Here is a 4,787-nt window from a genome sequence, read left to right on the forward strand (position 1 = left end):
GTGCTGGACTTTCCAGTGACATTTTAGGGGTCATTGGTCATTTTCAGGCTGGAAAATGGTGACTCCTGTGTCCTTGGGGGACAGAAAAGCCAAGGCCTGGTCTGACCCAGTGCTGGTGACAGCCCTGTCTGGTGGTGAGAGACCACCAGGTCCTCCTGCCACCACCTTTGTGACACTCCCTGCACCACAGTTCCCTTGGCCAGAGAGAACAGATCCATCCATTTCTCCCTCTCTCCCTGGCTCCACTTCCCAGCCCTCATCAGCTCACCCCGGTGAGCTCCACCACACCCTGCAACGCCCAAACCCAACAGCCAGCGCACGGAAAAAGCCCATTTTTGATGATTCCCTTCTGTCCAAGTGTGAGATCGGTAATTGAGGGTAAAATTCCATCCAGGGTGCATTTCAGCCCTGAAAATAGCCCGATAAATGAGCTCAGCTCTTTGCTGGTTGACTCAGCTAATCCTTCAGCTGCCGCCAGACAGCTTTGATTGTATCTTCTCTCCTTGGGCTCCGTTTAATGCCAAGGCCGAGCCGTGGCAGCTGCAGCAGCTCTGTGCAATTCGTAATCTGCCTTTATTCCTGGCTGCACCGCTGAACAGAGGTCGGCTCCCGCTCCTGGCTTGATTTATGAATATGGATTCTGTTGGTTAAGCCATTAGGAGCGGTGATGGAGCAATTCCTCGTACATCCTGCACCGTACAGTGCCTCATTTGCAGCCCGCCCGGCAGAACATTCGCCCTGCACCGCTGTTCACGCAGGGAAGATTATATTAAAGGCTTTGTCTGTAATGCTGTAATTCCACCTCGCCTCCCTAAGCCCTCTCCTATGGGAAACAACCCCGCCGCAGGCAGGGAAGCGGTGGGGAAAGGAGGGAATCGTGCCCAGCGGGAGGAGCTGATATCCCGCCCCAAAGGCTTAAAGGGAAGTGTTAAATCCGCTGCGAGCCCAGCGGGGACCCCGCTCCGGCTGCTTGTGGGGCTGCCCCAGCGCCTCCATCCATCCCAGGGGATGCTCCAGCTGGAAGAGCCGGGGTGGGGAGCAGCACTTCCAGCCCCGCAGAGCAGAGTCCTCACCACGGCCGAGCATCGCTCCGCAGGGAAGCCCAAACCGGTTGGATCCCTCTCCCAAGGTCGCATTCCCTGTTGCCGGGTCAGCACGTCCCAGCCCCGTTCCGCAGGGCTTTGTGCCGGCGCGGAGGAAGAAACAGGCTGTGCCCGGAGGCCTCGCTGTGCAATTAGAGAAAACAAAGAGGGAGAAGGGAATTGTGCGCGGAGCGCGGCGGGGGCCGGGATGCAGCTCCCGCTTCCTGGCTCCCAGCCGTGTTTTTTCCCATCGCCGCCGTATCCGCTTGTTTTGGAGAGGAGAAGGTTCCTCTCCAGCTGCCCCCGCGTCAGGCACAGCCCAGCACAGGGATAATTTGGCACCTTCTCCCTAAAAGAACCAGCACTGGCCAGGATGTGGTCACGGATGAAACAGGCACGTTATCCATGCGGGAAACTTCGGGAAGGGTCCCAAGCAAAGCCAAGTTTCCCCTTTGTAGCAAGCAAGATGCTTGGAGAGGTGCACAAGTAATATCCAAGGCCTGTCTTTTCCAGAGTGGCAGAAAATTAAATTTCCATGTTGTTTATCCAAGAACTCCTAAATGGAGGGGATCCATCCAGCTCATCACTCACCAGCATCTCGTCCTTTGTTTTTAATTAGCAGGAACACGCAGGGGCCGAGCCAGGCAGGTAACGGAGCTCGGGAAAACCACTCCTGTCAGGCTGGGAGCAGGGGTGGGATAAAGGCACCGGAGCAGGGAACAAGAGGACACTCGCTCTGAGGGCTCAGGGCTTATGGAAACCAGGACTGAGGGACAGGGCAAGATTGAGGCTCCGTGGGAAGAGCTGGGACTGCAGCTCTGGGTGGGCAGTGTGGCCCGGGGCAGGAATAATTTGGGTTCCCGGAGGTGAGGCGAGGGATGACAAGGTGACAGAAAGCCCCAGGGAGAAGCCAGGTGTGGAGGAAAACGCTTCCAAGAGAGGCAGGACTGAAGGCTGGAAGGGAGAGAGGGAGGGGAGGGAATTTGGGGTTGTCCCACAGGTAGCGGAGATGGGATGATGGGAATGGGTTCATTTGGGATCAGCTGGGGAGGGGTGGGAGGTGCGACAGCAGATTGGTGAGAGAGCAGGGAAGGAGGGGCTGAGTCCCAAAGGTGCCACCTGACCCCACCTGAGGGATGCCCCAGGGGTCCCGATTTCAGCAGGTGGCCTGACTCAAGAGCCTCAGGGTGCCAGGGCACAACATTTCACACGTCTGTGCAGATCCCAGTCCCACGAGTGTCCGTGTCCATGTGGATTCTGGTCCCATAAGTGTCAGTGTTCATTCGATCCTGATCCCACGAGTGTCCATGTCCATGTCCGTGTCCATTCGATCCCGGTCCCACGAGTGTCCATGTCCGTGTCCATGTCCGTGTCCATTCGATCCCGGTCCCACGAGTGTCCATGTCCATGTCCGTGTCCATTCGATCCCGGTCCCACGAGTGTCCGTGTCCGGTCTCCAGGCGCCCCCTGGCGGACACGGCGCGGCCCAGCCCCGCCCGGCAGCGGCTGCTCGGGGAGAATCCCACGGGAGGAATCCCACGGGAGGAACCCCACGGGAGGAATCCCACGAGGGCTCTGAAGGGACAAGGCGACGTTAAACCAGGAGCCATGAGCAGAGCCCATCACCCACAGAGGTTTAATGACAACAAGAACATGGCAGTGGGCAAGGAAAGGAGTGACAGCTCCAAGGAACTACAGAGGGAGCTCAGAAGGCTTTAATTAGCCATTAATTAACCTCCTCCACTGGGAAGAGGAGGAAAAAAGCAAGTTCCTGCTGGGAATCGGGATGAGCAGAACACACAGCCCACAGTTTGCTCACCCTCCTCCAGGCAAGGCGCTGAGATGATGCAGAGACACGGCGTGGACAGCCCAACTTCCCTCCTGTTCAGGTGTCTCCTGAAGTCTTGGGAATTGGGAAATGCAGCCCTTGGATCACGGAGCAAGGTGGGTAGAAAGGCAGAGGGAATGGCAGAGCCTGAAGCTGTCACACCCCATCCTTACCCCAGGGAAAGGCTCCGGCTGCTGCCAGGGCTGGGCTCACACTGGGAAGTGATTTCAGGCTCATATTTGTGGCTCTAAGAATGGAGAGCCACCTTCCTTCCTGTCTGGAAGCAAAAACCTTGTGGGTTTTAGGAACAAGCCAGGTAGGAAGAAGCAGGAATGCTGTGCAGGAATGTTGTGGCCTCTCTGGTGGAGCAGAGACATTCCCGAGAGCAGAGACCAAGACCCAGCACAGATGATGTCCCCAAACCTGTGTAGGACGTGTCTGTCCTGTCAGAGAGGGAATAATTCACCCCTGCATGGCCTCAGCTCCCGAGCCAACACCTCCAGGGACAACTCTTACCCTGTTGCACATGAACAGCCCACAAAGGCCGTGACAGTCAGGAGCTGACCCCCAGCAGATGGCAAAATCTCTTTATCCACCACTGAGCTGGGAGGAGGAACCCACCTGCCCAAAACATCTCTGCCAGGTCCCAGGGAACTCCTCACTCCTTGGCCAGGGGTTACAGCAAAGGAGCTCAGCCCTGCAGTGATCCTTCACACCTCCAGCTTCCTTGGAAGGAGAGGGAGGCTCCCAATCCAGCACTTGGGAGGTGCCTGTGGTTGGGATTCAGCAACGCTGCCTCTTGAGAAACCACATTTGTGCTCCTCCAAGCCAAACATACAGCAGGAGTTACTGCACTTGTTGTGTTTTACTCTTCCCTTGCCAACGGGCCTGCAGCACCACAAAATCAAGGCATGGGATGAGGGGAAGGCATTGGTGTAAAAAAAATACATAAAAGAGGGGAAATGGAAGATGCCAGACATTCAGAGGACGGCACTGGGCAGCTGTAACAGAGCCCTCCAGCCTGGATTAACCACCAGCACTAAAGCAGAGCCACTTCCAGACTAGCAGTTCATGCCTGAACTTGGGGAGTTCAGTGCTCCCCAGGCAGGGTTTGTTCTCGAAAAGAATCAGCTGCCAAGGAACTCACCAGCAGAACTGGGCTGCAGAACTTGAAGCACGACATTCCCTCCAGGAAAGGCAGGACAGGGAGCACGGGGCTGGCACAGGATCTGCAGCAGGAGGAGGAAAAGCTCCTTGGTGGCAGCCGAGCTCATGCCACAAATTGTCCCATTTCCACAGCATCACTTGGAAAAGCAGTGCAGAGCTGGCGTGGGTGTGGATTTCAAGTGCAGGGAATGCAAACAACTCCCAGTGTGACCCCACGGAGAAGGGGGATGACACCATCACGCTGCCTCCCTCTCCTCACCCTCATGCTGGGTCAGTGCCAGCTGATCCCTTTCAGACCAAGTGGAAGGAAGAATGGAAAAAAAAAAAAATCCAGGATTACCTCATGCTTCCTTTCAGACAGAGAAAGCTGGGCCTGGGAGGGCAGAGGGGCTTTGTCAGGGCTCAGGGTGTCAGTTCTGCCCCCCCAAACCTGCAGTGGGAGGGAGCAGGGCACCACGGGCACCCCAGGGGAGATGGAGGAGGAGAGAACAGAAAATAGGGATAGGGGAAGAATTGGGATTTTACAGCATGAGGTGTGGGGGGTGTGTCTCACATCTTCAGGAAATCAGCACTGCTCACCAAGTACCCAAACAAGGGAAAATTAATTCCTGTCCCACGATGGAAGACAGGCAGCTGCACGTCAGGAGGGAGGAACTGGCCCAGCATTTTCCTTTGGGACAAGGGGGGGAAAAAAAAGAAGCAAACAGAAG

Source organism: Coloeus monedula (genome assembly GCF_965178545.1).
Source record: "Coloeus monedula genome assembly, chromosome: 13".
Classification (NCBI taxonomy): domain Eukaryota; kingdom Metazoa; phylum Chordata; class Aves; order Passeriformes; family Corvidae; genus Coloeus; species Coloeus monedula.